The sequence below is a fragment of the Zonotrichia albicollis genome, chromosome 3, assembly GCF_047830755.1.
Source record: "Zonotrichia albicollis isolate bZonAlb1 chromosome 3, bZonAlb1.hap1, whole genome shotgun sequence".
NCBI classification, from domain to species: domain Eukaryota; kingdom Metazoa; phylum Chordata; class Aves; order Passeriformes; family Passerellidae; genus Zonotrichia; species Zonotrichia albicollis.
The window spans coordinates 64,733,362-64,743,919 of NC_133821.1; positions in this window are offsets into that span (position 1 = coordinate 64,733,362).

Consider the following 10,558-nt stretch of genomic DNA (forward strand, 5'->3'; position numbering starts at 1 on the left):
ATCGCATGATGTCCTTAGGATTACTTTTAGTTTCTAAAGTGGGATTTGGGTCATCTTTATCTGGGTTAAATAGCTCACCTGAATCAGTCATTCAAAGTGCCTTGCATGTTCAGTGGAGAAATGGCTTGCTGTGTCCTGAAGTGAATGGCTGTCCCTGGAATTGTGCAAAGCGTGGGATCTGTGCTGGCTGCCTCTGGAGAGAGCTGTCCTACCCCTGCCTGCCCCCATCAGCACAGTGACTGCACATGGACACAGTTCAGGAAACTCAGAAGGAAAATGAGTGGTCTTCTAGACTGTAGAGCTCTGAGGGTTAGGCAGGTGTGAGTCTTGGCACAAGAGAGTTGTTCCTTCTGGAAATGGTTAACCATTGGATTAGTGTAACTGTTCATTAAAAAAAATAAATCCATGTGACAGATCAGATGAATTGAATCTGGGGGTACCCAGTAACAAGGACATACCAGATGATGCTCTCCAAAAAATGCTAACAGTGAAATACACAGACAAATCTTTAATACAGAATCACACTTACAGGGCAAGTACAGTGTGATGGCATAAATCCATGTTGAGGTATAAGGCTGAACATAAAACACATTTCAAAAAGAGAGGAATTTGTAGCTCATCGTATTCCAAACTTTATTCTGTGCTTTTGGCTGGAAATGGATTTTCTCTAGATAAGGGTTTGTGTAGAAGAGTACAAGCATAAATCAAGTCCCAGTTGACATGAAAAACATGGGAGATCTTGAATATTTGTTACTGCACTGTGCAGCTCTCCTCACTCAGTGAACATTCTGCTGCTCTTGTGATGGCTCATTTTTTCTTTCTATGAAACTAATTGTCAAAGTGTTACTGGAAACCACAACAAAAGGTTGAGCCAATAGCGGGAAAAGTACTTAGTATACTAATAGCTGCAAGATGCCACAGCATATGTAGTTATTGAAACTAAACAAATTAAAGTAGGCAAAAAACAATAACAGACAGAAAATAGACATTTTTAAAAAACCCAACAATTTTCAAAACTTAAATACTAGAAGTAGATACTGGTGCAAAAAAAAGTTAGACCCCCTAATTGCTTTCTTTTATTTAAAAATGGCTTACTCTCCTCTTTTGAGGAAGTGTAAGGACTAAACAGAAGTTTATTTTCATCATCAACTTTTTCTGTGCAGAAGGTTACACTGAAGTAAGCTGATGTTTGCAACACTGATACTCAGAGTGGATAATGTAGAATAGCCACAGTGAGTTCAAATTGTTTCAAGTTACTCTTCAGCTGGTCTCTGTTTCATTTCCACTGCTTTTTCTCAACTTTCTGGTTGCATTTAGTTATAGAAATAATTTAGGGCATGTATGTTCTTAAAATTAGCCTGTAGGCTAATGCTTAATAATCCATGAGCTCCCTCCATACTCCTGTGTTTCTTAGAAGCAAAAAGAAAAATAGGAAAACAAATGGTGATGAGAAAAGATCAGGAGCCTGCCCATCTCTGCCGTGCTCGTGATTACAGAGGGAGCTCCCACAGTACCATCAGCCCCAAAGTCACCTACAGTGTATTTGCTCTAGAAGGCAGCAAATTAAAACAAACTGGGAATGTTTGTTTAAATTTGTCCACGGGTCCCTCTGGCAAAAAAATCTCCGGGGCTTCTGCTGTGATTTCTGTCACCTGTGGCATCTGCTGACTTAAAGCAGAGCTCACTTTTTCAGAAAATTCAGGTCACCTAAGATGCACGCAGAACGGAGTAGCCTTCAATATTTAGGCTGTCAGTCAAAACTCTCCAGAGAGTTTCATGCCTGAAATGCAATTAAGGATGAAGAGCTGAATCAACACTGCGAGAATCTGGGCTGGTGGTTGAAGAGTTTCTAGATGTTTCAAACCTGATAGGCCAGAAAACAATCCCATCTGGGCAAATGGCCTGTTTTAGCAATTGGGATTAAGCTGACAGAAGTTTTCTGTAATTTGTCTCTTTCTTTCATAGTGTGGACATATTGTTAAATTAGTTAATGGGAAGAAAAAATGTTTAATAGCTAATGTTATCCTTTATGTGGCATGCCATCTGTGTATTGTGTGCTGAATGTCACTGGCTCTGAGAGAGAGGAAATCAAAGAATTTCAGCCTTGTCTTCTTTACTGTCATTATCTTGGGCAAGCATAATAAATAATCATATTTATGTTCTGGAGCATATACAATTTAAATCAACCTATTAAGCAGGAAGGCATTCTTCACAGACTTTGGAAGGCACAAAAAAGACATCATCTCACCATAAGCAATCCATTTCATGGGTGCTGAGCACTAGAAACTTCGAATGGAGTGAACAAGACAAGTTATTCTTCCTTTCACATTTAAATAAAGCTATTTGCAGAGGCTTTATTCAGGCATGTTTGGGGCTAATCCTGAGGTTCTGGAAGGGAAAAAAATAAGATTCTGTAGTCTGTTATGTAGATAGTTTAAGAAATTTTTAATTTTCCATGTCCCAAAATCATCAATTTTATTTATTTGGATACGTGCTTCTGTGAAAGACTTTTTGCTATTAACTGGAGCTTCAAGAGAATCTGTTCAGTTATTCATCAGCCTGACAACTGTGGATCCTGCTCTCCTTCCCTTCTGAGGTGTTAATCTGATGTCAGCAGAGCAGGGAGGAGGCGGCTGGCTATGAGCAGGTTGATGAGGAGGCGGCAGGCTATGAGCTCCTCACTCACTCCTCACTCACTCCCTCACTCACTCACTCCTCACTCACTCGCTCCTCACTCACTCACTCACTCACTCACTCACTCACTCACTCACTCAAAGAGTTTGAGCAGTTGGCAATTGCTCTGCAGCACAGCCCACTCAGCCACAGGAAAGCTTCCCAGACCAAAACTCTGTTGCCATATGTATGGTTTAGGAACGTGCAGGGACAGAATCTGCCTCATCAGCTCCTGCTGAAGCTGTTTCATGGAATGTAAATAACACAAGACTTGTTACGTTGGAGAGAAAGAGGAAAAAACCTGAGGAACTGACTGACAATTTTGTGGTCAAGCTATTCACTTGGGATAGGAAAGGGTAAAGTTCAAGAATATCTAACATAAAGGGGGAGCAGTTTTGACGGTGGAGAGGGATGCCTTCTGTGTCAGATATGCCCCAGGATAGCCTCTTGGGACATGAGGGCCTATTTCAAATTCAATGCTTTTTGCTTTGCTCTTCCTTAAAAAAAAAAAACCCACCAAAAAACCAACTCAGAATGGGAACATTTACTTTCATGGTTGGTTGGATTTTTCCGGCAGAAAAACATTTTCTGTATTCTTCCCTAGAAGAAACATTTTCACCACAAGACTGAACTTACTTTTATCGTGCACCACTGGACTTGATTTGCATTTGTCTTTTCTGTAAGGCCTCTGGAGCTCTTGCAAGCAATAGCAACTGATTAAACTCTATTCCTGATTCCTATCCTTCCACTTGGCTGTTGGACTATGACTTAAAATTGATAAAATGTACTGGACAGGTTATTGTTCTGTACTCTGCTTGGCTACGCAGCTTATTTATTATTTGGTACGACTTATCTCAAGAGTACTGTGGAGATGATTTGCAGAAAGTCTGGGATTCACTCATATATCTGGGTCTGGTTCATTGCTTTCATACTCTGTTGTTCTACAGAGACATATGTAGATCCATAGCAGTTCTTTATTGCTTTTCCTTCTCCTTTCATTTAGGTCTTCCTTTTTTTTTTTTTTTTTCCAAAGGAATGAAGAAAAAAGAGAAATGGTTTTAGATGTGGGGATTTTAGATACTCACAGTAAGAGCTTTATTGATAATAGAAGAACAGACAATACTGACAAGTCCTTTTTTGCAGCCCTTTAGAAGAGGGGGATTTTCAGATTGGGCACACAGAGTTATCTGCCTTTAAAAAAATTGCCTTACTACATTAGATATTTGTAATGTCTTGGTGTGTCCTGTGGGACCACAGTGTGGCTCTGTTATGGAAATGTGTTCTTCTGGGTCACAAGTTTATTTTTATGTCATCTATTAGAACACACTATGAGTTAAAGAAAATTTGCTGCAGTGATCCTGTTGAAAAACAGAAGCTTACATACCAGGGATGACTTACTTCATGCCAAACACTAATCTGATATCAAAGTACACAGCAGTCAATCAAAACCAATGCTTTGCATCCAGTTCTTTTCAATTAATGTACTGGATTTCTATTCCCAATTCCTGTAGATGTCTGCAGAAGCATATTTCAAAATTCTCCATGTTAAAACATTTAAATGAAAAATAAAGTGCACCTTAAAAACTATACCATAAATTGTATAATAAATTCATCTGAATGTTTAGGCCAATATCTACTGTATAGTCACAAATGATAGTAACTTTGCTAGCAAGCTGACAAGTCAAAATTGAAGCACTTGGTTTGAGTTAAGATGGTTTTTGCCTCTCTGTTGTTAAGCAGCATTCTTTCCCTCCAAAACTTACTGCTCTGGACTCTACTGTCATTAAGAAAGACCAACAATTTTCTGGTTGTCAGCTTTTGCTACCTGATAGAGAATGTTGGAGAAGGGCTTTTTGAGTCCATGTTGGAATCCTGTGGCCCTTGGCTGGCCCGACCTCAAACCAGCTGTAACATGGTGGGTTTTGCTAGGGGTTTTCTTTTGGGTTTTGAGCTTCTTTAAAGCTGAAACTTTGAAGCTCAAAATCCTCAGAAGGAAGAGAAAGAGAAACCTCATGCAAACAAATACCACTGATCTTTACACAGCTTTGATCTCTTATGTATCTATAGTGCCTTTCATCATGGAGAAGCCCAGTAAGATTTATAAACTGCCTTCAAAGGGAAATATCTTATCCTCTGTACCACAATGCACACCACTGAAAACCAGTCTTCAGAGCAGATGACTACACCACAACGTGTACACCTGGAGCACGGTGCACATTAACTGGCAGTAGGGCAAAAATTGGCAAATACAGAGGATAAACATTATTTGGCAGGATCTGCAATGCCAGAGAAAATAGCAGAGACCTCACATTTTAATGTTGTAATTATCTTAATGGAACAGACCTCGTGAAACATTTCAAACTCCAGGGTGCAACAGCCCCTGCTGCTGGGGATGGCTCAGGAAGGGTTTTTGTTGCACCTATCAGCAGTGTGAGTTATGCCAACCCATCTTCAGCACAGGGGCTTCTGTATCTCCTCCAGGCATGCACTGGTACCCCACAAGACTTTTGCACAGAAAGTTTTACAAGCACATTTCTCCTCTCCCTCCACCTCTCTCATGAAAGTCCTGGCCTTAGGGAACCCAGCTGAAGCAGCTCTTCTCCCTCCTTTCCATTAGCCAGAATCTTTGATTAACTGAGCCTCTGACTGTCTGAAAATTGCAGGCACCCTTGAAGACTTTCAGGTAATTGCAGTGTCTAGTGCCTTTCAAAGCTGAGGCTTGGGTTACTGAGCCCTCTCCGTAATGTCTGATCAATGGAGTGATCAATTAGGAATGGGAAAATGAGCTACAGCAAGTGGAATGGCTAATGACCCAGCATGGAGAAGCCTTTTAATCTCTGGGTCCCATGGCTGCATGCCAACCTGCTCCCTCACAAAGCCAGCAGGGTCCTGCAAAGTTGAAAATTACCATAAGAAAGAGAACAAATAGGGAGTGGGTAAAAATCAATTAAAACTACTGGTATTGTAAGGAGCTAGAGTGGGCTCAGGAAAAATTCTAAGTGTTTGTTTAACGGATATGTGAGCTTGTTTGCCCTAGTAACTCTGTCTCTGTTTGATATGTATGAGGTTCTGAATATTTTATAACAGTGATGGCTGTGTTCACTTAAAGCCAGCTGCTTAAAAAAAATTAAAATTCCAGAAAACACTTTGTCTTTCAACTCAGCATTATGTAATGTTTCAGGCTTGATACCCATTTTCTTTGAAGGTTTTTTCCTACTGATAACATCAGAAATGTCACCCAGGAAAGATCAAATCAAATTTCATCTGAAAAAAAAAAGGTTGTTGGGTCTTAAAGGTTTTGTTTTGTTTTCTTTTTTTATTCCACTGACAGATAATGAGTGTTAATGCTTCATCTGAAACAAAAAAAAATGATAGCTGAATTGGAAGAGTGCTGGAGAGAGGGGCACTGGGGAACACATTTGTGAGCCATCACACAAATTCTCTAAGAAGCCCAGGCAGAAACTCAGAACATCACATCTTAGCAGAACATAATGTATACTCCAGAAAGAGTAGAGATAATGTATCCTAATGTATTCAATATTTGCCTTTGATGTAAGCTTAAGCATTATTCCATATGTTTTACTCCATCACTATATTAATTTTGGTTGGAAACCATCACACATTAATTATCAAATATGACTAAGCTCCAGCTCACTCATTTTCCTAGGTTAATTGATGTCTGCTGTGAGACAGTTACACTGCAGAATTCTGTTTATAATAGCTGTGGCTAACATGTTAACAGTGGCTGCCAGATTTGCCAACCATCAGGCACAGACACAGCTCAGCTGTCCGGGGTGGAGGCTGTATAGGAAGGGAAAGACCCGAACCTCAGCAAAGATTTGCAGATGCATGCACAGGGTCTTCTTTGAAACAAAACAAAAGAAATTAAAATCAAATTTTACAGAGAAAGAATCAACTAATTTGGACTAAACATTTTAAGTATTGCATGGCAATTATCTCAGACAAGTGCTTGAATAAAGAAGGCAGAAATGTATTTAATCTTTTTCCCCAGTATTACAGACCACTCCTTGACCTAATGCTTTTCTTTGTTTTGAACAGATTTTATGTGAATTTTCAAGAACATTTTAAATAATAGATGTGCCATAATTACAGCCTGTGTTTCTTATGAGAGGGGGTTTTACTATTCAGATCTTGTCATTTTAAGATCAAAAGATTTCTATTTCAGAACTCTTCTCCTTGCTGAGCTCTAGACAGACAGACTAGTTCGTGAGTTGCCTGATCTTTAGCTCTTGTAAGCTCTATTGCCATTAAACTAAAGAAATGTTCCTGAAAAATCCTTTATTACACGAGCAGCTTATTGCAGTACTGCCCACGCTTCTTTAATGGAGAAGCCTACATCCCTTTGAAATAATCTAGGGACTATCTTGTGTAAGTGGAACCAGAGTGGTTTTTATCTAAAGAAAACTATTAAAACATTCAAACTAACAGTAGAAATTCTTGGGGTTTTTTTTGTTTGCTTACTTAGTCATGGATGTGTGCAGTTTTTTGCAATGTTTTATCATGTCCTCTTGGTCACCACAGATCCCTGAGATACATGGCAAGAGTATGTCTCTATAGTCAGGGAAACAGAGGGGAAAATGATACTGAAGGTTTTCTGAAGCTGTTCTTTCCTTTTTCATCATCATAAACTAACCTATAACCTTCTATCACAAGCTAAAGGTTCATAAATCTAGACTCTGTTGTATGAAAAACAACTCATCCAGCCTGTTCCATTGACAAGATGCCCCTACCCACAGGTGGGGGAGGCAGAAGTGAGGAGGGAGTGTGCACTGCTTGTATTTGGCTCTTCAAATTCAAGGCTAAATGACAAAAGCATTCTGAGTACAATAATGGTAAAAATCACACAAACTGCAAAAGCTTCTGCCCAAATATTTTCAAGGGCAAAAATCTCTCAAGAATGATGGGTTTTTTCCTACTATGTGTCATTTCAAATGTTGTTAAGAAAATAGATTGTTTCTAGGTTAGGCTCTGACAAAAGAGACAGTTTGGGCTAGAGTGGAGATGTATTTGTTCTACTTATGACCTGTCTCTAGTGATGTGCCAACCTTGAACATTTGCTTATTCCTATTACAGCTGCTTCTAGCTTCACTTGAGGCTTTAATGGGACATTTATTTAAGGGGATGCTGTTGCATGAAAAAGCAGCCTGTAAGTCCCTTTTTCCTGCAGCCATGTCCTTTGCCATCCCCTCAGCTCAGCCAGCAGGATCAGTAGTGCAGCTGAGTGACAGCTCAAGCTGAAAGATAATTTCTCCCAAAAGGATTATTTCCCAGCTCCCTGGTTCCCTGATCTAGTGCATCACAATTCCTCAGCTTGGGCTGACACAGAGTACAAGGTAGAGGATGGGGACCAGTTTGGGACAAGAAAGCCATGATCTTGCTGAAGATAGATCTGTGACCTTTTATTGTAAAAATCATGACCTTAACAAACAGGAAAACTCATTACAGTTACTTTCATATCAAACTACATTCTTCAGGCTTTAATCACTTTTTAACAAAATTCTGCAGTCAGTGGAATCTCACCAAAACACAGGCAAAGCTTGAACAGGTGAAATTTGAAACTTTAGAGGAAGGGTAAATAGCAAGAAAGGGGGAAAGATATGAGAATGGCAGAGATATGAGAATTAGTTTTTAGAAAATGTTGAAAAATAAATCTGACCAAAATATTATGTAATGAACACCAGAATCTATTATTGTAAGACAATGTTTGGAATCAACTCCTACTTTTTTTTATTGTCCTACTGGCCATCTGTTAGCATTATGCCACTTTCCATTTAAAGAGCCATCTCATCTTTAGCAGATGTTCTGTTTGTCTACATGTATGTTTTCTAATTCCTCTCAACTCTACTAATGGTCTTTGTACTCTCAGAACTACAAGTTTTCTTATATTGCCTCCACAGTTACTGTAACATCCTCTTAAAATTTGAATATAAACCTTCTATTAACATCTCCCTTCTTTGAGAAAACAGTATTCAAACATCTTCACAAAATAGTCTTTGCAGATATCCCTAATGGGCAGTAGCTGCAAATGCTGAAGTTCCTGTTCATTCTGAAATATAAAATTGAAAGCCTTGACTATCCCTTCTATAGCTCTAAGTTGTCACAGAAAGAAATGGTTGTCTGTTCAAAAGGCTGTGAATATTTCAGAACAGAATATCTGTCTGATACTACTTGGACTGAAACAGAGTTTTCCCACTATTTTGCATCCCATATAGAAGTCAATGTGTGTGGTTAATAGTGAAACAGGCAAAGGAAATATCCCACAGGGCCATTTTGTGTCCTTCCAGCCAAATGAACATGAGGGATGTCTGCCTCTTTTTTGGTAGGCAGAGATGCAGAAGGTCAAACATTTGTATGGCATACATTGTAGTGCAACTTCCTGGCATTTATAAGTTTTTCATGTTCTAAAAGAGTCATGTACCTGTCTCCTTTAATATATCTGTTAGCATTTTCTCTTCCCCATTTCTAAATTCTCTCTTATTTTATGAAATAGCTGTACAGTTAGGCTTTGTACCTGTGACTGGTAGAAGAAATCAGGGGAGAAGTAGCTGAGGAAGTAAGAAAGGGATGTTTGCAGTGGCTGAGGAATGTGGATTAAATTATGATCTCAGTAAGATGAAAATTCTTAGCAGGGCAGCAGGTGAATGTGAAAGATGATGAGACTAGGGACACTGAAAACTCACTGGCATGCTTAAAGGAAAGGTGTGCAAAGGTCGCTATTTCATACCAAGCTGCCTGAAACTGATATGTTCCATAGAACAGCTGCACGAGTGAGTGTCAATTATCAGGTGGTGCTGCAGATTTGTGCAGAACACTGCCTCCTTGGGAGGAATATTCCATGGGGTCAATTTGAACCCAGCCCCAGAAGCATTGCACTCTTCCATCATTGCTGACTAACTATTAAGTTTCCTTTAAAACAGCTTGCTTCCAGCCATCTGGAGCTCTTAGCTTCCTTATCTTTGCTTTGTGCTTCTGCTTTCCCAAACAGACTTGGTTTTGATTGTCTCAGTAGCTAAAATAGCTCAGCCTAAAACACAGTTGGCATATGCAAGCTCTCTCTGCCCCCTTACTTGCTGGAGGATTTCAGCCTTCCCACTTGTTTCTGGGTCTGTTTTTATCTCTGCTGTCACTTCCAGCAGGGGCACGAGGGAGGTGTGCAGCCTGTGCAGAGCTGGGCTGAGCACCCTAAGAGAAGTGATGAGGAGAGCAGTTTTAGCCATGAATATCCTAATGAAGCTCCTGTGCTGACCTTACACACTTCTGATTAAGCAAATATGCAAATGCAAAGCAGTTCGGAACTGGATTAGCATTCAAAGCTTTTTAAAAAGCTACTGTGGCTACATGCAGAGTGACCTTTAGGCCTGCTCAGATCTGCTGGAATGCAGATGAGGAAAAAGAAAGACATTATAAATACAGTAGGACTTGCAGTCACCATGAAATATGCCACGGGAGGAAAATAATATCCAGATCAAAGTTTTACAGCTGGTCCAGTTATGGGGCAAGAGATTACTCTGCATCGTACTTGGGGATGTTTCTTCCAGCACCTTCCAAAACCAAAGTCAGCTCAACAGTTGGTTTGATCATAAGAGAGAAAAGGTGGTAAATGAGGAACCAAATCTGGGCCCCAACAGTGCTGTAAAAATTCAGGGAGGAACAGGAAATCCAGGGCAAATAAGAGACATACCTCAAGGTAACAGGAGGAATCAGGAATCTGCTGTTTCCACCAGTTGGTGATTAGAAGGTGAAAATTAGGAGCAAAACCTGCTGCACACAGCACAGCTCAAAACCACAACCTGGGCTGTGGTTTTAAGATTGACTATAAAGATCCTCAAATGTTTTAAGCTCGTACTTCTGAGAGAAAACCACT